At 33.5% G+C, this 25429-nt stretch overlaps 1 protein-coding gene across 1 annotated transcript in view; it reads right to left on the reverse strand.

Annotated features, from left to right (window-relative positions):
• Positions 1–17691, reverse strand: part of LOC143195860 (cubilin) — a 172286-nt gene extending 154595 nt beyond the window's left edge. Inside the window, exons 1-3 of the mRNA XM_076403341.1 lie at positions 17552–17691; positions 16817–16924; positions 2764–2825 (exon numbers count right to left, since the gene is read on the reverse strand). The gene's annotated coding sequence lies outside the window, so the exon portion shown is untranslated. The remainder of the gene's footprint in view (positions 1–2763; positions 2826–16816; positions 16925–17551) is intronic.
• Positions 17692–25429: the final 7738 nt, after the last annotated feature.

The following is a 25429-nucleotide window of genomic DNA, read 5'->3' on the forward strand; positions in this document are numbered from 1 at the left end:
AAAATGGAGAACTGTCGTTTTATAACGAGAAATGTCAAAACCATCGAATTTAAAGTTAGGTTAAGTTGCTTAAATTGATACTTCAAATTTTCACCAATAGTTATCGCTGATCAAAATATATACAAGCGTCTAATACATGCTTATACTTAGATATATATTGGCCCTTATAGTGCTTTAAATAAATGTACAGTAATTCTCACAAAATTATAGTATAATGAGACCTTTAAATTAAAATCAAAATCTGAATGCTGTGAGTTCATTTTCAATGTTTAATCGATAAAATTTCAGTTAATGTTATCCCGAAAGAACTGTCAACTCGCTAACGAGCATAATTCTCGTAATGTCCGTAAAATAATTAAATATCCATTAGATTCTGAAATATTCAACAATATATTTACTGATGATCAGATTATTAAATATTCAAATATTTTTACTATATTCGTATCATACATAATTCAAATTAACACAGATTTATTAGGTTTCATTGTTATATTAATATAAAATATTGCATTATTATCATATTGTTCAATAAGTTTTGTCGTTCTATAAGAAAAAAACGATTCTCTCATTTGAAATAGATTTTATTATTTAACAAAAGCTGTGATCTAATTTATTTATTATATCGTTGATATGTGTATGGAAGCATACTTCAGCCGCTGCTACCTAATCCTTCAGAGAAAATCGAGACATGATAATAACCATAGATCAGGAGAAATAAATATGTAGCGTTATTACAACATATATTTATACGAGGGTTTCTATTTATATTTTAAGTTTTGTCGGTACTAACTGTTGTGAGTCTCCATCTGACGTCTCCAATTTGAGGTTTGGCCTTTATTGCCATAACCTTCTTCAGAACGTTTTATCATTTAAGCACAGCTTGTGTTGTTTATAGTGACTTGAAAATGTTACTTCAGTGAAAAATGGTGCTAACTCGGGAACGTTTTCAACAAAAACCAAGTAATAAAGATCGTCCTAAATCAACTGTTGTGCCAGAAATATTACAAGGATTGGTTCAAGCGCACGTAAAAGTTTATTGATCGTTATGGAGAATACTTTGAAAAATAATAAAGCCATTTTCGTTAATAAATTATTCTTGTCATTATTGGGATCAAAATTTAAATAACAATCCTCGTACTACACTAATCGCTCATGATATGCATTGTCACAGAGGAATAGAGATTTAATTTTATAGGAAATTTCGGGAAAATGTTTCGCGACGTCCAACATCTAGATGTCGCTACTTTTAATCTATTACTTGCTTTAATCGCTATGCTAAGAGCCGTGGCGGGATCTGATTGGCTCACTTCGTTTCTACATGCGTTTATTGTATATTTATTATGCCTGACGTAAGGAATAATGCTTTTAGATTTTTATAATGTTTAGTTCATTAGTATACCTAAGTCGGTAGTACAATAAGTAAAGTGAATTCTCGAACTAGGAATTATTGTGTAACCGGATGCACACATAGTAAAGTATTTGGCTGTCTGTGTTAAAAATAGTTGATAATGTTAAAAATCCCAAACTGGCTGGATTAAGTACCAAAGACATTTATAATCGTTACAGCATATTCTGTTGAAAGTTGAGGTAAGTTTATTTACATTAATAACCATATAAAATGTTTTTTTTTAATTTTAGAAATTAATCCCCTTCCAAAATAAGCTATACAAACGGCGATATACTTTTATTCTTGGACCAATTATTTGATCAACAACCACTGAAATAATGGCTACTGAATGCACACCTTTTAAGAGATGATTAACCAAAGTTCAATACACTAGGAATTTTGGTGCAAAGCAATTCAGGAACAAATTTGTTAAAGTGCCATCAAAAATTTACCCCCTCATTGCATTAATGAAAAAAACATTGTGTAATTGTACCAATAAATATACTGGCTTAAAACCACTTAACCAAGATAGTTTGAAATTTTTTGGATCTATTAGAGCTCGTAAATTCAGGAATATAGATCCTTCAGCTAGTATGGTTGAAAAATCATTTAAAGTGCTCATCATCAGTACATTTAATACTAATGGTGGACGAATTACCAGGAGTTGAGAAGTTGCAACTTGACTTTATACTCTGAGTTTCAGATATTCCTGTACTAACAAGCGAGGCAAGGCAATATCTCATGCCCCAGAAAATTGTTTCATTATACTGTTAGTAGGTCTTTCAGCAATCTGTTTTATTTTATCCCACGATATTGCCACGTACACTACATAATGATCTTCCTTCTTTCATCTATATACTTTTAGTTCTATAGTTTATAGTTTAGTTTATGTTTATATCATATACATATCTATACAAATATATATATATATATATATATATATATATATATATATATTTCTTATTGAATTTTATTTCATAAATTTATTTCAGAAATTCAATTGCTTTTTATTTAAATTTTATATAACACGTGACGTCAAAACTGTCACGTGCCAGACTTTATCAGAGAATCAATCAAATGTCTTCACAACAAAGTATTTCCCTTACAAGCGCCTACAATGGAGATTTAAATTGACCAAAGTTGTTGTTGGCCAAAGCAAAACTTTTCCCCAGAGACCCCTATTGAGTATTCTCTCTATTACCCGATGTTAATTCAGTCTTTCATTGCAAAAACACTGTCACATGTCAACCTTGTCATCTGTCAACATATGAATCAATCAGTTATATCAAAGGTCAAAACTTATTGAACAACTTATTATATTATAATTTTGGAGTCGTTGCTTCTATTATATATATCTATATTGATAACAAACTTACCATATCGTCTGAGTCAGGAGCAAGGGCTGGAGGTAAACGATAGGCCCAAACCTCCAAATCACCTAAAAAAGAACAATGTTAGCAAAAATATTACCATATTTTTATTTAATTTAATTTTGTTCATTTCGAATTCATTTCTGCTTTTGATTGAATTTTATTTTCCAATTCCTTCCATTTAAAAAAAGTTGATTATCAAAATGTTCTTTATATCAGTTACATCGATAAGGTAGTTATATGATAATGTTTTTTTTTAACGAAATACTGAAAATTTTGTTAATCTTCACTATTTTTTATAAAAAATAAACCGCCACTGATTTAATATCGTGTAATATGTAAGTAGTCATGTAAGTAATATGTTATGTAATATGTAATATTTAGTAAAAATTATTTATTTTATTGTATGAAAATTAAGAAAGACAAAACTGGATGCCTGAGAATGCTATTATTAAAATCACCCATTTAAATGTCTATGGCTACTGTTGGTGCTCTCCGAAAGACGGTATTTTATTTTGACTGGTGATCGTCCTGTAATTCATTTCATTCATAATAGAGTAAAGAATAATAGAGTAAGAATAATTTAAGGCATTTGACATAAAATCCTGCAAAATGACATCCTGCAACATCTGAGGCTGAATTTCTTCAATTTCGTGACGAATATGTCTTCAAGATGTTGAATCGTTTGAGGGTTATTCACATAAACTTTTGATTTTTAACAACCCCATAAGAAAAAGTCTGGTGCTGTTAAATCCGGAGATCTGGCGGGATAAACTAAATCGCCACTTCGCGAAATTTGTCTTCATGGAAAAACGTCATTTGATAATTAATTTGTTGATCGAGCTGTCCCATCTTGCTAAAACCACATGTCCTCTAGCCCTTGCTCTTCCATTTCAGGCACAAGAAAATTTTGAGTCATTCTTGGTGCCATTCAGCAGTAACAGTAACTGCAATACATTGGTCATTTTCAAAAAAATAGGGACCAATGCTGTTTCTAGCATGAATACCACACCATACAATTGTTTTTAGTGGGTGCAATGATGCTTCATGAATTAATTGAGGATTCTGTGTTCTCCAAAACCGACTGTTCTGTTTATTAACGTGGCCACTGATAATAAAGCTTCTTCGCTCATTTCCAATTTAGACGAAAATTGTTTTCAATTTCACCGGGCAGCCTTAGAATTGCATTACTGTACACAACTCGTTAATCAGAACCTATCGGTAGCAATGTTTGGACTAATTGAATTTTGTACGGGGACATTTTCAAATCAGTTTTCAAAATTCACCATAAACTGCATGCAGAAATGTGTAACAGGGAACTACGTCTCCGAATTGATGTTTATAGGGACTCTGCAGCACCATGACGCACCAGAGCCACATTATCAGCGTTAGGAGACGTCCGTTCTCTTCCAGAACGAGGACTCTGCTGCCGTACCGTACTGTCGATTCTAAATTCGCATGTAAACAATAAATTGTGGTTTTGTGAGGCACTGGACGATTAGGATATTTTTGACGCAATTTCCGCTGAGTGGCAATAATGAAACGATTATTTTCAATACATATTGTCTCTGTTTCTGCTTGTTCTTGTAGCGTATCCATAACAAAATTTGGATATATACACAACACAATGGTTAAAGAGAAACTGAGCTAAATGTCACATAACCAAGACGGCGCGCAGTCAAGATGGCAGCTGGACTTTTGCCCCACCTGTTATAGATAATCCGAACAAAGAATAGTCAGATGCTCTTAAATCCTCATTTAATTCCTCTTGAATATTTGTGTTATCTTTTAAGCAGCATCACGTAAATTCAATTTCTACTACTATAGATTTTAGAATTCGAATGATGTAGAGGAGGATATGGTTATTCAGCTCTACGATATAATCGTGTAATTTCTTTTTCTTAACACGCATTCGTTAAACAAATGAAAAGTCTTCTTATTCTTCAATGATTCCAAATTATCTTGAAGCACTGCGGTTGCATGCTTTCAGCACTCGAAAATAAGTTTTTTCATCAAATTGGCCAGTTTTTCTGACAGCAGATTTCATTAGGTCATCTAGATGTCACCCAGCGAATGGTCTGAAGTTAATAAGGTGGTCTGAAGGTTTCACTGATTGCGTTATATGTTCGAAACCAACAACGACCATTGCATGCTCTTCATCTGAGAAAAAATAGGCTAAAGTATCACTTTACAATAATATATGTACCTCAGATGTCGCAAAAGAGTGACCTATCTCATGATTCGGGTACTCCATTTTCTCTCATGATGTTTCCTTTTTACTACCATATCTACTTTCTTCTTTTTATTTCTTAGTCATTCTAATTTTTCTTTTTGTTTTTCTTCAGTTATTATATCCTTTCTTCTTATTTTCTCTTAACGCAAAAATATGTACGTCTAACAAATTTCTTAAGATTTTTTTACGGCCCTATTCTTCATTATTCTTATATTGTTTCCTAAATTAGATGATTCCAACTATTTAAAAATAACGGATATTAATACACTGCGTTTAAGAACATGAGTTACTTCAGATTCGGATTTCGCTTATTACACTAAAAATAGAAAACAGTAGTTGAGTATCAATAATATTTTGTATGTGCCGGCTTGGTAGAGCAGTAGTAAAGGCGATGGGACTACTGTTGCGATAGCCGCGGGTTCGAATCCTGCTGGGGCATGGTCGTAAATGTATGTTTGTGATTGTTTAAAATTTGTGAATATTCTAATCAAGAGTTTAAAATCCGACAAGGAAAATGATCCCAGTCATGCCAGTAACCAGGCTGGGTAAGACCGGATGTCCTCTGGGATGATTCTAAGTTGGTCACTCGCCAGTCGGTAGGCTTAATGCTGAGGACCGCGTGGTTCGGAACCCGCGTTAAACTTTAGGCCCAATCCAAATAAACCCATATTTGGTAAAAGGAGATTTTAAAATATATTTTAAAAAAATTTTAAAAATATTTTGTATGTAAATTTAAATTTTATCGTAAATTACCCTAAAGAAATTAGCGTTGAAGAATATCGAAACGTAAATGATTAAATTAAACGTGTCATTTCGTGTAAAAGACGATGAGACGTTGTGCCAATAACCAATATTTATTCAGATCGGTATGAATTGCATTGTCTAATGTACACTCCCGAACAACTTCAACGAACTTCGATAATGGAAGAGATCGTGCCATAAGGAGAAACTTTCGTCGCCGTTTCCTATTCAAAAGGAAAGATGGTATAACACGATAAATAACGCTGCAGCATTCTCCACTCGAATAGGATCCATATAGATAGAGTCAAAAGGAGAAATATTGCTTCATTGATGTTCTATTTTATTTGTTTTACTCTGCTTTAAATCGAATCCTTTGCATTTAAGCAAAACTGTGTTACTGCGAACGTTCGTTCTTATTAGATTAAGTATATATATTATCCATATATTTCCATACGTACATATATCAATCACCAATCATTGAAAATAAAATCGAAATATCTAAAAATTAATAGTACAATATTCTCTCTGTATACGTGAGTTTTATTTTTTAAATTCGGAAATGAAAAGTATAATTATTGAGTTGAATATACGAACGCATGATTTCAAGTAATGCTTGAAATCAAAGTTTGAAAATATCTTTTATTACAAGTTAAAAAGAAGGAAAGGAAAGCTAGGAAAACTTTTATCTAGGAAATCCCATTCTTGCTTATTTAGTCTCTAATAAAATAAAAGTTATTAACATTTTTCGGTGTTTTTACCATTATTTTTTGGCTTTGTTAGTCCAGTTCAGTGAGTCCTAATTCAGTGTTGTTCCATAGTTGCAGTACTTCGATGTTAATCTTTTAATTTCCTCTATGTCAGTTGTAATCCGAAAGTCTTGTAGTATCTGAGTGCATCCGCAATGCTTCTCAGGGATTTATTCTGAAATACTTATGTTATATTGATATTACTTCTCGTAGAACATCCCCATAATTGAATTCCATAAGTGCATATAGGTTTTAATATTTGACTGTACATCAGTAACGTATTATATATATAGTTAAATTAGATTTTCTTCATTTTTCACATCTTCTCACAAGTCTCACGTCAATATTCACTAGAAGGTACTTGCTTTGTTACTGAATAATACTATGGGATAATAATAATAATAATAGTATTATTCATATTTATTGGCTTAAAAGAATAGCTTGATTGTAAGTGAATTTAATATGCACTGATCTAATTTCGTCGATATTTTTTCCACTGGTCTGAGTATACTTATTATATTACTTGCATGTTACAGTTTTCTGGTTGCTTCTTCGTTATTTTCTCCAATAACAAGTATCGCAGTATCATCAGCAAATGTAGCCATAGTAACCTCTATATGTATGATACCTCACATGTATAGAGTAGATACAAAGAACAGGACCCAAAACACTGCCTTGCGCTACTCCCGCTGTTGATTTTTCCATTTTAGAGTAAGCTTCTAAAGTCTAATAAGCTTCCTAACATATCATTTTATATGTATTGAGTTTGACATGACACGTGTTAAAATATTGTGGTATCTAGAGTTTAACTTAACAATTATAGTGATTTTAGTTAAGCGAACCGGAATTTATTGTGATTGTGGTAGGTGAGGTAGGAAACGTCATTCGTTTTTCGATTTCGTCACGGAACGAAAACTGGACAGCAGTCTGTATCAAACTTCAGCTGTAAACGTTATGGTCTCGTTATTTTAAGCTGAAATTACAATTAATACAATAATTTATATGTATTAATTCAATATTATATGAAATTTACGTTAATTATTGTAAAAAGTTGACGTTAATTTTTTAAGGATTAAAATTCTTCGAACTATATAAATAATAAAACAGTAGAAAAAATCTTCCACATAGAGAAGTTCTTGATGCGAAAACGCCCTTCTACTTACTTTCATTAGTGAATAAGTATAAGAAAACAAGTTCATATATTATAACAATAATTACACAAACATTTCAGCGCTTTTGAATATGTTCAACCAAAATATGTTCATCAAATGGGGGGCTGAATCCAAATCAGCAGCCCGTTTTTTTTAATTGGATATAGTTTCACAATATTCAGTAAATTGTAATTGTAATCATTGTATAAATCCGAGTCTCACATATTAGGGTCCAACAGCAATCGCCGATCATATCTTTGTCCCAAAATCTGGAATTGCAATTGGTATCGCCCAAGTTTTGAGAAAAAACTCGAGATGTTAATGTAGAAAGTTTTTTTGAGAAACATTCTGGCTCAAATCTTGTAATAATTTTGCAACAAATTGTCAGTGCTAAAATCGCGCGTTTAATATTTTGTAAAATTTCCATCAGCCATTAGTTTTCGAATATCAAGTTCGACAAATATTCTTTCTTTGTTTTTTACGTTTTGGAAACAACTTGGTTAAGTACTGGAAACTTTCCATTAAGACTAACTAGTCTTTCTGGATTGAGCGCTTTACAAAGTTCTTAATAACTCTATGGTGTACTGATCACCATTCATTCAGCCAGTTTCTTTTTTGGAGAACGGCAAAATCGCGTGATTTCTAGCTCTGTATATAGTGACTTATGTTTTAGGATCAAGCTGTTTCCATTCCTCCACCCGTTTCGATAAAAACTCTGCTTTTTGCTTCCAAAAATTCCAATCCCTCATTTCACTTGGAATAATTAATTGCTTTCCTTCCATAACCAAATCGATCTTATTACTCGCCGGTGATGAAAACCAAATTCTCGATTCATTTTTGTACATATACCAGACGAAATTGACAATAGATCACTACTGATGATTCATCAGGATATTTATACTGTGCTATTTTACATTTATACAGACGTTATTTATCGATCAAAAGTAATAATTATCTACACGATTTTTCTTTGGAGATAACCCATAACATTTGGCCAGAAAATTAAAAATATACATTTTCGCCAAGTGGCCACTTTACGACTTGGTTCTCCACATATTGCAAAACAATTTCAGTATCCATAGCTTATTAGTGTTTACTACTGCAAAACCAAAATACTGCAAATGCGCATCTTTGAGAACAGTTGTCATCATCAACGCTAAGAATCATTCTCATCTCCTCAGATCCAAAAGTTGATTTGTAATAAATATATGTAGAAATCATGTACTATTTATAGTTTCTGAAAAAATAATATGTGTCATATATGGATAATCAATTTAAAAATAAATAAGTGATATAAGAGAGTTATAAAATCTCATTTTATTAATAAAACATATACGATTTTGCATGAAAATGTTTACAAGTTCTTTTTTTGTTAAAATGATGAAACGTTCTGAAGAAAGTTTCGAACAAAAATGTCAAATTTCCAATCGGGAAAATCAGATGGCGCCCAACAGCACTTAATGATGCCAAATCCCAAAACATAAATCGCGCCCATCATAAATCATCTATAAAAATATATTATGAAAAAGTATATATGATAGTCATATAAATTGATATGGCGGACTAACGTGGCATAACCGCACAAGTTCAATTTTCTGGTACCGAGCCAAAATTACGTCGCGATCGAACTGCTCCGAACTCGTAATCTCCATCATTATTGGCAAAGTTTGTTTTTGACACCGTCGGCCGAAAGAGAAAAAGAAATCGACGATGTTTAATATTCCCCTTTTGTCCTTTTTTGAGATATAGGGCGGCTTAAACGGCATTAATTCAAAGGTTTAGTTTACGTTTTATAGGAATAATGTCGCGACCGATCTAAAGGAAACGATAACAGACTTTCGGGCAGAATTTTATAAAGTTTGAAAAAAACCATTACGTCATTCGTTTAATGTTTTTCTTTTTTCGTTTCCTTATATAGTTCAGGTCAATAAATTTTGTATAATTAGAACATTGATAATTTATAATTAAAAAATGTGAAATATTGATAGACTTATTAGGTGATTTCATGCACTCACAAATACGAATGGGGTTTTCAGCTTCACTGATGGAAAGACGTGCAAAAGGTCTCAAAGATGGGAAAAAGATACCCACTTGTCTCAATAAACATCTTTGTGAAGCGAACAAATGATCAAGGTTGCAACCATATCAGCAAAGGCGCGTCATTTTTCTTAACAACCTCCACTTCATCAGCCTGTAGCTTTTCGAATTATTAATTTTTTCACTATTTTTTTCTTTTATCTATTCTTTAAACATTAATAAGTACTTTGTCCAATGTTTCACTTGAAAAAATTCCTAAAATACGTGCTTCTGAACTAGAATACCCTCATAAATTTAAATAATTACTATTTTTGAAAATAACCCTGTAAACTACTACATAAAATAAAGATAAATAATAACGAACTAGGCGACTTAAATAGTTGGGCGCCTCTAATCCTCAACTTTACATATTACCATTCAACATTAATTAAGACGTATTCAGGCCGTGGGACAAACCAGTAACGTTTTCTTTAACTCTGGTCAGTGTTCTAGTTTGAAGTTGGATGCGAACAAAGTCCGATCATTACTCAAGCAAGGACCCCATTGACCCCATCGACCCCATCCGTCCTGGCAAACTTCTTGGTCGAGGCGCCAAAGTTGGGGAGTATAACTAGGGGACTTAGTTTGAAATAAGTGGTAGGTTCGGGTAAAATTGAATTTAATGTTGTAAGTTCTGACCCTTAAGTAGTCTCCTTATTTGTTGCTACCACTTTGAAAATTGCGGTTCCGACGACAACGATTTTGTTTTCGTCTAGACACTGATGATTGGAAACGTCGCAACAGTAACAAAATATTGTCCGGTGGCGATTGTTTAATATTACGATTAGTATTAGTGTTGGGAATTATCGACTAAAAACAGTCGAAACTGTCGATAGTCGCAAAATAGTCGAACTAGTCGATAAGCTAAAAGGTAGGCGACTGAAAATAATAAGAGACTAGAAAACTATTTTTAAAGAACTGCGTTATGACAATTTTACGTATTTACTTTACGCGAAAGAGAAAAGAGAAAGAAAGAGTTAAAAAGAAAAATAGATGTTTGAATTAGTGTAATTTTAAATGCTTGCCAAAAGGCTCCAAAGCTGCGCGTGGCATAGTTCTTTTGGTGACATTCTATGTTTGTAGGGGCAAAGGTCCTCTAACAGGCCAATTGAAAAGTCAACGGCCTGATGCATAGATGGCGCTACTAAAATTAAATCCACATGTTTTTAGTTAGCCCTGACCCTCAAAAGATGCGTATATCAATTTGACAGTTCTCGGAACATTAGTTTGTGAATTATAGCATTTTGAGTGAAGTAACTTTTGCTAAAGAATGGAGAAAAAAGAATTTCGCGTGTTGATAAAATATTGCTTTTTGAAGGGAAAAAGTACTGTTGACACAGAAACTTGTCTTGATGCCGAGTTTTCGGACACTGCCCCAGGAAAATCAACCATCAAGGATTGGTATGCTATCTATAGGATTGGTAAGTTTAGACGTGGTGAAATGAGCACCGAAGACGGTGAATGCAGTGTACGTCCAAAAGAGGTTGTTACCGAAGAAAACATTTAAAAAATCCACAAAATGGTTTTGAATTACCGTAAATTGAAATTGAATGAAATAGCAGACATCCTAACGATATCAACTGAACGTGTACAGCATATCATTCACGAACATTTGGGTATCAGAAAGCCTTGTGCAAAGTGGGTGCCGCTCGAGCTCACATTTGACCAAACACATATCAACGAGATGATGATTCGGAGCACTGTTTGAAGATCATTAAGCGTAATAAACTAGAGTTTTTGCGTCGATATGTGACATGGCTCCATTATTTCACTCGGAAGTCCAATCAACGGTCATCCGAGTGAACTGCACACGATGAATCCGTTCCAAAGCGTGGTGAAACACAACAGTCGGTTGGCAATGTTATGGCGTGTGTATTTTGGGATGCGCATGGAATAAGTTTCATTGACTGCCTTGAAAAAGAAAGGACTATCAACAGCGACTATTGCATAGCGTTGTTGGACCGTTTGAAGGACGAAATCGCCGAAAAACGGCGGCATTTGCAGAAAAAGAAGTGCCGCTTCACCAAGACAATGCACCGTATCATAATTCAGTGGAAACGATGGCAAAAATCGATGAGTTGGGCTTCGACTTGCTTCCTCATCCACCGTATTCTTCAGATCTGACACCCAGCGACTATTTCCTGTTCTCAGATCTCAAAAGAATGCTCGCTGGGAAGAAATTTTCGTCGAATGAAGAAGTGATCGCCGAAACTGAGCCCTATTTTGAAGCAAAGGACAAATCGTACTACAAAAATGTTATTGGGGTCGCTATAATCATTGTATCACCCTTGAAGGGCTATGCTGAATAAAAAATAACTAATTTTGCAAAAAAATTGTTTTACTATGGTAGGCCGGAGACTTTTCAATTGATCTGTTATGTAAATTATTTTAATAATTTTATGTTATAATTACACACTCTAATGTGTATTGAATGAGTGAAGACTCCATATATATTTAAACATCGGTAAAAATTACAAACAAGTTGTGTATTTTCGTTCGAAGTCAGAAAAAGATATATTGATATGATATGATAATATAGTTTGAACATCGGTAATTTATTTACAGTAATAATGCCACTCTAATGTAAGTATTTACTATTTTACATTTCTTAAATTATGCCTACAGTGCAATTAACGTAAGATCGAGGTAAATAACACTATTGATAACATTTGAGTTTAAGCTTCATTTGTTTGTTTATTGTGTTTGTGAGTCCCTAATAATTCCCTAATATTTTTTTAATTCTGTTTTCACTTACCAAATAATATAGAACATTATATTTAATATAATATCACTGGTTTAATCGTACAAGTATGCACGAAGTCAGTATATATTTCTACAAGATTCGAATGTCAACTAGACAAAAGACAATGGGCTTCTAATTGAATTCATTGAACATTGACTGCTGTTCACTAGTGAATGGCCACCTATTCTCAAAATACAAAGAAAATAATTAATTACATTCAATCATTAAACATATGTCAGTCAAATCCCATCATGGTTAGATTACGAAAAGCCAATATCAAATATCGGGTTTTATTTTATACATACTTGATTGAAAAATGTGCTTTTATCAATTTTATTAGAAGTTTTAAACATTTAAAATGTTATCACTGAAGTCACGTAAAGTAAAAGACACTAAGTAGAGATCTAGTTTAAGAATTCATAGGAGAACTCATTACGTTAAAACATGTCTAAACATAGACTTTAAAAAGTATTAGATGAAGTGCTGTAATTGCACATGACTATTAAATTGTAAAGCTATTATAAAAATAAACTTCAAAATTAAAATTTGTTCATTTTAATCACTCAAATATTACAGAGTAATTTGATACAATACACAGCTGCTAAAAGTATATGAAAATCAAACATCCATTATCAGGTATAGATTATTTAAACCTTTTTTGTGTTGTAGTTACTATCAACTATGTAAAATGAATATTTTGTTAGCCCTGTCAAGACTATTTGCCGTCGATCAAAGTTTAGTTTATCTTAGCGAATATAGGACACTTAATTTTAATACTATTCTACAGTTCCCATCTGGCGATTGTGCTATTATTGGGTAATTGTTAGGCCTATTACTCACATGTATTAGTTTTCTTTTCAACCGTTATACTGAGAGTATTTTTATTATTTTTACTTAATATTCTTCAATATTCTACCACATTTCGTGGTTAGTACGCCTGGAATACTCACCTCAATTCTATAAAAGTTCTGGTATTTTTTAAAAATTATTATTTCAGTTAGGGTAACGCAGTACAGACATTATGGAATCGATTTTTGGCAAATTTAGGTTACTTTCCTTGGTTCTTTTATCTTTTCTTTCCGTTGGTTACACAAAATCAATTTTTAACTGCGAAATATAAAATAAATAATTCAAATAAAATCGAAACGCGCCAAAAAGTTCGGTAAACGGTACGTGACGTCAATGTTTCGTAGCTCTTCTGATTAACTTGACTGTGTTTGATTGTGCTTGACTTAACACAGCAAATTTTGAAACTTTATCAATAGAAATTAGGTTCAATTGCTGCCCATCTATTTTGGCCGATATTCGAGGTTTCAAAATTGGCTAACAACAAAATACTAATACATAGCAGTATGAAAGATAAAAGCTCTTCGTCCTTTCATCACTACATAGTAATATCATAATTGCAGTATTTAGGATAATATTTAGATATACTACTTAAATCGAAACAAAAATATAAATAGTAATTTAAACACTCCACTTCTGACACGAATTAGAAAAGAAAACTAATACATCAACACTAATTTGTTGATTCAAAACGAATTTTGTTTGCGACTTACCTCTAAATTAGTAAAATAATAAACATGAGATTAATATTCTATCGTTTTAGGGAAGCCGTGTAAAACTTCATAAGAAAAAACATAGTTTACAGAATAAAACATGATTTCTCACTAAAATAACTCAGTCGATTTTGACTTAATCTGCAAATGCTTCACTTATTCATTTTTTTACTGATTTGCCTTGTTCATCAAACGAAGATATAACTGCAACGCAGAGCATCTTGACGTTTTGGAATTGTCAGTTCAGAGATCCATAAAGTTGAGTGACTTTCAATTATATAAACAAAACTTATTGAACAACTTTTATATCATGAAATGATCACCACGTCATGATTACAATTAGAATAACGTACACTACGTATTTGAACTTGTTCGTTCGATTTAGTTAACACATCCTTGGGAGTCTTGTCCTTAATTAATTAGAATTCCATCAAATACAGCTAAAACCAAATCGTAGAAAATCCTCAAACCCCTCCTTTTTATTGTTCTAACTTTCTAAGTAAATTAAAACGAACAAAAAGAAGAATAACAATCAACAATGGTTGGATTATGCATCTTGGATTCGTCGGTTTTATTTTACAAGGGCTAGAAAGGGCTACAGAGGCATCTAAAACTGTTGTGGGAGTACTGTAAAATTCATAGTAGTGTAGCTTGAAATTAATCTGAAAAAAGGGACCAGGCAATCAAAGGTTTAAGGTATAAAATTGTTTTAGCGAAAACCTACATAAAACAAGCTGTTTATGGAAGGTCAGTTTTATTCATGACCTTGAAATGTTTGAAAATATATTGAAATGTTATTAAATTAAATTAACTGCAGAGAAAGGAGGTTGTTGTAAATTGTAGAAGATAAATTATTTAATATTAAAGCAAATTACATTCCAATTTGGTCATTTTTATTATTTTTAGACATCAGTTATCATATATTCATTAGTTTTTAATGTTTATTTTAAAACATGAAAAATCAACAATTAGTCCCCTTATATATTTTTTTTATTAAAACAATATTTGCCAATAATAATGCTACGAAATTGTTAAAATGTTTACCAGTCGTTACATTTTTAATGTTTTTTCTTTTATATGGATAAAGACAATATAACACATTCGATTTTTATTAGAAGACTAGTTATAGAACTATTTTATTATTTTCACGAGTTTGTTAAATCTCAATACTATTTTTTCTAAAACATTTTCTCTTTAACCATGTTACTTATATAATTAAAAAAAATCTTATATAACAATGAATTTTAACTCTAAAATATACCTTTTAATATATAATATTTACTAGATTTAAAAATTATTATATTTAATACTTTGATTACGATACCTTTATTTTATATTACTTCTCAGCATCTTCGAGACATAAATTGAATTAATTTGCTTGCTAAGTACTGCAAAATTTCGCTGTAAGCATGTGGCTCTTACAAATACTGCTTTTGCTTTGTCTATATGTTTATGGTCCCTGTCATAGGCAATATAGCATTCAAAGCCAAAATGTTACCACCACTATATTTAAAAATTCATTTTCTATATTGAGTACTGATAATTCCCTTAAAGATGTATTCGCTGTATCAGAACAGCTATGTTGATTGACCAAGCAGACCCAATAAGGAACTTATTTGGTAGCTGTTCTTCTTTGTGACAGAGAAGAACAGTTCACACTGTCCATTTGATAAAAATTAAAATTGATACAGGTTCATTTGTTGTGAAAGGAAACAAGAATGGATTCTTTAGGGAATATCTTCAGATTGTTGCGCGGGTGGAATAAATATGGAAGTAGTTCTCTTAGACTTTTCAAGACTCCGGTATTCCAGCTGAAGATGGTACAATGTACTCCATGGCCCAAAAACTTAGTTACCATAAACAATGTTCATTTGAGATAAATAAGAATCAGTTCAGCTTTTTCTTGAGTTTTCTTCGCCCATGTGTAAAAATAATTCTTCATTCAATCTATATAAATCTTCTTAATTTAAACTTACATAAAAATGTTTCAAATAATATAGATTTGTATTATCTAAATTATTTTCACTTATAATATTTACTATATCTAACAACCAATAAAATTAATATTTTGATAACAAAACCTTTATATTTTATTACTTCTTAGCATCTTCAAGGCATAAATTGAATTAATTTACTTGCTAAGTGCTGCAAAATTTCGCTGTAAATATGTAGCTCTTGTATACAATTTTTTTTGCATTGCCTGTGTTTAGTATCTTAGTTTAGTATCACAACACTTATGCTGACTGGCCATACTGACACAATAAGAAACTTATTGGGAGCTGTCCTTTTTTGTTTCATGTCCATTAAGGATGTATTGGTTCCATCACAACACTTTTATTGACTAATTATACAAAGCTAACATCTTATTTGTAAGTTCTTCTTTGTGACAAAGGTCACCTAGCATATCATCTTACATTTTCATTTATTGTAAAAGGAAACAAGAATAGATTATTTAAGGAATATCTTCTGATTATTGCACAGTTGGAAGAAATATAGAAGTTGTTTTCTTGGACCTTCTACATTCTGGTATTGCAGCTGAAGATCATCGATGTCGAGACAGTGTACTCCTTGAGGCAGAAACTTAGTTATAAACAATTTCCATTTGGGTAAATAAAAATCTATTATGGTTTTTCTTTAGTTTTGTGAATTTTTGCATATATCCAAACCAATAATATATATAATGGGTGTAAATCAGTTAACTATCATATAGATAATTGTAATTAGAGTATTTCAAGCAAAAACTAGTTCCTAAAGAGTTTGTTTCATTCTGGCTTCAATAGAAGGGTTGTCTGGTGATTTATGATACTTACCCTCAGTCAGCGTCTCCAGACGGTGTCGTTCGTCCGGCAGTGACCATATTTCGGAATGTTGACACTGGCTTTATACGCGTCGACGGATAATTCGATATCGAACAACAGCTACAAATCAAAACAACACCTTAAAATGGGCATAAAGGACCTCGATGGCCGCAACGTTGCCATATGCCCGCGACCAGACCCCCAGCCGAGACCCATTCGATACCGCGGACCTAACGTAATCAAGCAACCCACTTGTTTCGAAATTGTTTATTAAATAAATATGATTTTAAAAAAGGATGAATGGGCGCGCGACGTTGCCAGACTGGCTCAAGTGAACGCGAAACCAAGCGATTGTCAATTAAGTGTTATTTGACACACCTCTATTTACCTGTGGGCCATATACACACGGACAAAAATGTTGATTGTCATTTCGTTTGTTTGTTGTTGCTGGCGAGGGGGCGACGGTTTCGGTATGAGAAGTGTACGGGAGAGAGGGGGAGGGCGGGATAATATAAGGTCATGAGGTTGTCGAGTGATGTTTCTGTTGTCCTCGTTGTTTCGGTGATGGGTTGAGCGGTTTGTTGTGAGTAAGGTTTCAAGGTTCACCTGACGCACGGTCGCCCCTATCGGGGCGGTATCCGGACCAGTTGTTGTCCGATGGATAAACACGAACGGAGCGTAGAGGTCAAAACACTGGTGGGTCGGGACGCGTGGCGGCCGACATGGAACGTTACGAATTATATTTACCGTCTCAACTGCCCTGCTGGGGCGGCACTCGCGACATCGCGGGTTGTCAGGCGAGGGCGACCAGCAGTCGCCCCGCCCCTGCCGGGCGCATCGTGATCGCTCTTTCGCGGGTTCGGTTTCAGGGCGACGAGAAGCTCGGCGCGCGAAGGCGGAATGGGAGCGGTCGGATGGCGGCGATTCCATCGGGCGGCGGCGCCTGCGTCCTCGTCCCGTTATCATCCCCGTTGACACGTCTCCCGGATTATCTTAGATGTCAAGGAAAACGCACAAACACCTCCTAAGATCGCGCGAAAGAATTCGTTCCGCAAAAGAAAACGGATAATGTCAATAACATCAGACAATCGCGGCGAAATTAGCAACCAATGATCCCTGACGTTGTGGCCCATGAAGGATTTGTCTCAAAATTTTCAAAATCAACAAGGATATTCGCCAGAGGGCGCAAAAACAGCGGGAATTAGAAAAGAACATTGGGCGAGGCTATCGGGTTCGCGAGATTATACGAGGGTTATCACAATCTGACCCACTTTCGACCCCAGCTTCACAGAAACTTCCATATATAGATGGTGCTGTGGCACTGTATTTCGAAATGCGTTTAAAAATCTTTGAAGAGAAACACATTTAATTAAAATATTCTTTATATTAGTTCGTTAAACTAGACATCAGGTTCTTTGAGCCAGGATTATCTTTAATATCAAGGAAAATAACAGATCAATTAAAAAGTCTCCGGCCTACCACAGTAAAACACATTTTTTTGGCAAAATTAATTAACATAGGCAACATAATTCCCTTTAAGGGAGATACATTGATTATAGCGACCCTCCAAACTTTTCGATACCATTTTTGTAGTACGATTTGTCCTTTGCTTCAAAATAGGCCTCAGTTTTGGCTATCACCTCTTCATTTGACGAAAATTTCTTACCAGCGAGCATTCTTTTGGGATCTGAGAACAGGAAATAGTCGCTGGGGGGCAAATCTGGAGAATGCGGTGGATGAGGAAGCAATTCGAAGCCCAATTCATGGATTTTTGCCATCGTTTTCACTGACTTGTGACGCGGTGCAGGTAGTCAATGAAAATTATTCCATGCGTATCCCAAAATACAGATGCCATAAACTTACCAGCCGACTGTTGCGTTTTCCCATGTTTTGGAGTAGGTTCATCGTGTGTAGTCCACTCGGATGACTGTCGATTGGACTTCGGAGTGAAATGATGGAGCCATATTTTATCCATTGTCTCATATTGACGAAAAAACTCTGGTTTATTACGCTTGATCATCTTCAAACACTTCTCCGAATCATCAACTCGTCGTTGTTTTTGGTCAAAAGTGAGCTCGCGCGACACCCACTTTGTACAAAGCTTTTTCATACCCAAATATTCGTGAATGATATAATGTACACGTTCAGTTGATATCTTTAGAGTATCTGCTTAGGTTACATTCAATTTTAATTTACGGTCATTCAAAATCATTTTGTGGATTTTTTAAATGTTTCCCTCGGTAACAACATCCTTTGGGCGTCCACTGCGTTCACCGTCTTCGGTGCTTATTTCACCACGTCTAAACTTAGCATACCAATCCTTGATAGTTGATTTTCCTGGAACAGTGTCCGGAAACTCAGCATCAAGCCAAGTTTTTGCTTCAACTGTATTTTTATTAAGCAATATTTTATCAACGCGCGAAATTCCTTTTTATCCATTTTTTTCACAATAACAAAAGTTGGTTCACTCAAAATGCTCTAATTCACAAACTAATGATCCGATAGCTGACAAACTTATGTACGCATCTTTTGAGGGTTAGGGATAACTAAAAAACATATGGATTTAATTCTAGTGGTGCCATCTATGTGTCAGGCCGGGGACTTTTCAATTGACCTGTTATATAGTTAAAAAATACAAAAATATAAGTACTTATATTTTGATATCAAAGGTTCCGGGCGCATAAGATTTTCGTAAACCTAAATTCAGCACTCTGTCGTCCCTTAAAATGATTTTGTGACAACAACTTTTAACACGTTGGTTCTATAGAAGTGCACGGCGTAGACTGAAGGGAGGGACGGGGTAAGTTTACAAAAGACAAAACACTATGAACTTCGTTTGCGTACAAGCCGTTATATGATTACTTCGGCATTTACAATAATTCAATCAAAATATTTTTTTCGACTTTTCTAATCGAAAAGGAAAGCGAAACACCAATTACGCAAATTAAAATTAGAAACCAGCAACGCTATCGTCTTCGGGGAAAAAATCCGACCGTTTCAAATTCGACAGGGATATCCACCAGAGGGCGCAAAAACAGCGGGAAAATCGCGCATTAGGAAGGAACGTTGGGCGAGGCTGACGGCATCGCGAGATTATACGGGGGTTATCGCAATCTGACCCACTTTCGACCCTTGCTTCGTGGAAACGGGGAAAACGTAAATAATCATAAAACAGAGCGATTTGGTTTTCAACGCGTCTCGTTTAGTTTCCAATTTGAATTTGAGTGGATAGGGAACAAAAACAAAATCGCAGGATTTGCCGGATACTCCGGATTGCCTTTTTGCTAATGGGAGAGTAGAGAATTATGAAACGCTATTATTAATATTATCGTTGTTTATTTATTTGGTGTTTGAAATTGTAATAATAAAGTTTATAAAGTAACCATCCCAAAACTAATTCAGAACAATAAAAATACAATATATAGCAGGTCAATTGAAAAGTCCCCGTCCTACCATAGTAAAACATATTTTTTTGGCAAAATTAGTTTTTTTATTCAACATAATTCCCTTTAAGGGTGATACACTGATTGTAGCGACCCTCCAAATTTCGATACCATTTTTGTAGTACGATTTGTCCATTGCTTCAAAATAGGCCTCAGTTTCAGCGATTACCTCTTCATTCGACGAAAATGTCTTCCCAGAGAGCGTTCTCTTGAGATCTGAGAACAGGAAATAGTCGCTGGGGGCAGATTTGCAGAATACGGTGAAGCCGAATTCAGGGATTTTTGCCATCGTTTTCACTGACTTGTGACACAGTGCATTGTCTTGGTGAAGCAGCACTCTTTTTCGTCAAATGCGACCGTTTTTCGCCGATTTCGTCCTTCAAACGGTCCAATAACGCTATGTAGTAGTCGCTCTTGATGGTCCTTCCTGTTTCAAGGTAGTTAATGAAAATTATTCCATGCGCATCCCAAAATACAGACGCCATAACCTTGCCAGACGGCTGTTGCGTTTTCCCACGTTTTGGAGCGGGTTCATCATGTGCAGTCCTCTCGGATGACTGTCGATTGGACTTCGAAGTGAAATGATGGAGCCATGTTTCATCCATTGTCACATATCGATGCAAAAACTTCGGTTTATTACACTTGATCTTCTTCAAACACTGCTCCAAATCATCAACTCGTCGCTCTTTTCGGTCAAAAATGATCTCGCGCGGCACCCACTTTGCACAGAGCTTTCTCATACCCAAATATTCGTGAATGATATGATGTACACGTTCAGTTGATATCTTTAGAGTGTCTGACACTTCATTTAATTTCAATTTAAGGTAATTCAAAATCATTTTGTGGATTTTTTAACGTCTTCGTCGGTAACAACCTCTTTTGGGCGTCCATTGCATTCACATTTCCGTTTTAGGGACTCATTTCACCACATCTAAACTTAGCATACCAATCCTTGATGGTTGATTTTTCTGGGGCAGTATCCGTAAACTCGGCATTAAACCAAGTTTTTGCTTCAACTGCATTTCTTCCCTTCAAAAAGCAATATTTTAACAACACGTGAAATTCCTTTTTATCAATTGTTTCACAGTAACAAAAGTTGCTTCACTCAAAATGCTATAATTCACAAACTAATGATCCGACAGCTGTTAAATTTATACACGCACACGAAGGTTAGAGCTAACTAAAGGATATCTGGATTTAATTCTAGTAGCGCCATCTATGTGTCAGGCCAGGGACTTTTCAATTGACCGTTATTAATTACATCATACATTAGATATGCTTAGTACAATATTAATTTACAAATTAATTTATTACTACTGTTTTGTTGTACCTCCATTAATACACAAGCAAGGCGAGTACGGGATTAATACATCAATATGTATTTCCCAAATTAAAATAAAACTAAACTACTTAAGCTAAATTTAAGATATACACTAAACAAGTTCGTGTGGTTTGGTTCGCTCTAATCTTCTGATTACCTGCGTGTTGTCCAGTAACTGTATTGCTTCCATGTTGCTGTGATTTAGCAACCTTATTTTATGTTTTAAAGCAAAATTTCGAGATCATCGTGCAGCTCTTCGTTGGTTACGTAACGACAAGCATTTGTAATTAATCGTAGAACTTTGTTTTGGGTGCGTTGGATTACTAATTGGTTTGATGTTTTAGTGCAACCGCATATCTGCACTACATAGGTCCAAATTGACTTTATGATTGACTGATCAACTAATCTTTTTGGTTTTAGGTCGTGTTGAGAGTATCTTCCGACTAATCAGTATGGTTGTTTGACTTCGAGTCTAATCTGCTCTGCTTTATATATGTTGCTGTTTATCTGATTATAAGATGATGTTTCCAATTTAACTGCTGATTCTGCTTGAGGAATCGGTTATTCACCAAGTGAGACAATCAGGTTTTAGTCATTTTACCGCAACGCGAAATTAACATAGCTGGATTTGGAGCTATTAAGCGGTATTTTCCAGTCTCTAGTCCACTTGTAGATCTTGTTGACCGCTACTTATACTTTTTCTACAGCCTTAGACAGAGATACATCTTTTGCCATAATAACTGTGTCGTCAGAAAATGTTTCAAGTACTTTTTCTTTTTATGTTGAGAAATAGGTTTAACTGTTGAGTGTCCCTTCATGCGAGATTCTAAATTTTCTTTAGAACAGATATGATTCTAGCAATCTATAGTAATTCCGCGGTAGCAATTTGCTCATTTTGTGAGACGTCCACGAATATTGCAGGGCAGTATTTATTTTCGTCGAATTCCTTTTCAACAACCGCTGTTAATTTGTGCACTTGGTCTAGCGTCGGGTAGTGATTTCAAAATCCAAACTGAAACTCGTTAAAGAGAAACGTTGTAAGGGCAGTTTCTCAGCAGTTAGCAGGGAATTAGGCCTATAAGATCCAACTTGTTCTGCCGGTTTGTCAGGTTTTTTAAGCATACTTATTTAAGCAAATTTAAGACATTATATATATATATATATATATATATATATATATATATATATATATATATATATATATTGTGTGTGTGTATGTGTGTGTCAATATGATTATTGCTTTTCGTGGCTGACACAATAATGGCTGATATAATTAAATTTGTAATTTGTGTTTCAATTACCTGACATTACATATGATACATTCTATAATTAATTTTTCAAATACTATTTTATTATATATAATCTTGAGCATAAATACATTCAGCGATTTTATTAATTAGTGTGTTAATTAATTAATATGTTTTTTATACATATATATTATAGCGTTGGGAACTATCGACTGAAAATAGTCGAAACCGTCGATAGTCAAAAAACTAGCGATTGAAAATTGTAATTACTATTTTCAGTCAAATGAACGGTTCGGCTGTTTTTTTCAATTCACGATGTCTGCCAGGCGAAAATCTACATATCCTTTCCTGTATAAATTGTGAGAGAGGAAAAGAGGGAGATAATTGCTTGGAGCAGTTAATTTTATATGTGCTTCACGTACTAACTTTAAAAAAGAAAAGGATAAAAATAATTACCGAATATAATTAACATGCAATTAATAATTTCATGTTAAACGAAGTAGACTTTTATATTTGAATATTCTGTGAATCCGTAAAAGGAATGGAATGGAATAAAACTCCACAAATGTTTTATCATATTTAACCATAAATACTAAATAAAATTTAAACATGTACCTAATCATAAAAAAACATATCCATGACATAATTAAAAATGATCGCACAGTAACTACTAGAGATTTTTTAAATACAGTAAATGCTTTATTAATTATTTAAGAGAAGTATTTTTTAACAAAAATCGAGATAGTAATCCAAATATTACCTATTATTGTCATAAAAACAGTCAACAGGTATTTTACTATTTATCATTCCCAATTTTAATATATTTACATTATTACTTTAACTATATTAATATAAAATATATTATTATCTACAAGCAAACTACCAAAAAAAAATCATAAAACTATATATTACATATAAATCTATGTAAGCATAAACTGGTACTAACTATGCTTATAATAACAACTTGCTTGCTACAGTCTATTTTTTCAAAAGCGTATATTAATTTTTGAGGTAACCATTTTATAAATTAACAACAAAGCTATGAGCAACAAGTATATGGCTTACTATATGGCGGACGATTTTACAGCATAATTGAAAATATTCCGTATGTTTACGCAATAATATTTTAAACTATTTTATCCTTCACAAAGTAGTTTAAATCAATGCCAATTGTATAAAATAATCATTGCTAAAAATCATCCACAAACATTTATGTATTTAGCATTAATTAGCTTTTCTTATCCTAAAGTACGTAAGCCACGTTCATTTTATGTAGTTCTTGTATATTATTTCTTATTTTGTAGCTTTAATCTTTCACGTCAAAATCGATTCACATAAAAAATTATATTATTGTAATGTTCGTGACATTACAAACATATTTATAAGAAACCACATAATATGTGCCACAACTTCAATACATATTGTATTCAACATTCCAAACAATTCTCTCGAAAATTATAGGAATTTAATAGGGAACTGATATCGCATACTTGATTATTACAGCTTGACATTACCTTATTATCTTATATTAAGTGCTTGCATGTATTCTGATCAAATTTTACTTTGAAAGGGCCTTTATTGTCATTTGTGTTGACATTTTCAGTTAATTCGTGTGATAGCTACTTTTCCTGCTTTTGTATCTGTCCTATCGTATGTTTAAACATGTCTGGAGGGGGTTGATTCATCAACTGCTAAGCTGTCAGAAAGTTCTTTGAGAGTTTAAAACGCCTTTTCGTTCAACAAATCTTACAGTTCGCTGTCTTAGAATTTTTAATTTTAGTGCTTCATGATTTTCTCGGTCACTGATCATTCTTAAATCGTTGAAATCAAAAGCGGTACTTGGGAAATGATTTAATAGCATCATAAAATTTAATTTAAAGAAATATGGACTTGGGCAGCAGGATTCTTCAATTGAAATAACATAAGTAATAACTCAATAAAACTAAGTAGAAAACTGCTTTATTTACTAAACTATTTAAAGGGTGGTTAAAGATATGAACTCACTAGTTTTTCATTAATTATAAAATCTTTCATATCTTAACTTAATAATCTTAACTATTGATATAAATAAGATAGATATACCAAGGAATTATTTGCTAAAATTCAGAGCTTATAAAACATACTGCACAAATCATCCGGCAAACGCAGCAAAAGGAGGAAGTGCAGTAATAATAAAAGACAATATTCATCACTTTGAGGAAATTAAATGAAAATCAGAAGATATTCAAGCGGATCTGTGAATATTATATCTAAAAATGGCACCACTAAAGTAGCTAGTTTATATAGCCACTCAAAACACATTATCTTATTTGAAAGATGCAAACAGTTTTTTAAACTAAATTATGGCGGTGACTACAATGCGAAACATCATATGGTCATCAGGCAGATACACTGGGTTTCTCCATCGTTACAAACATTTTTAGCAATTATATCCAAATTGAAGAAAATCTAGAACTAAACTCACCGATAGTACTGACCTTAAGCTATTCGCTTAACTCGCACCATATCAAAGCCAAGTAATTCCTATCTGGTTAATAAAAAAAACGATTGGATAAGTTTTAGAATAACATATAGAAGAAAAAATCAACTTAGGAGACTAGATACAAATTGAAGA

This window comes from Rhynchophorus ferrugineus, unplaced genomic scaffold (genome assembly GCF_030347505.1).
Source record: "Rhynchophorus ferrugineus isolate W39M unplaced genomic scaffold, kcgeb_rfMv2 rfM4, whole genome shotgun sequence".
Taxonomy (NCBI): Eukaryota; Metazoa; Arthropoda; class Insecta; order Coleoptera; family Curculionidae; genus Rhynchophorus; species Rhynchophorus ferrugineus.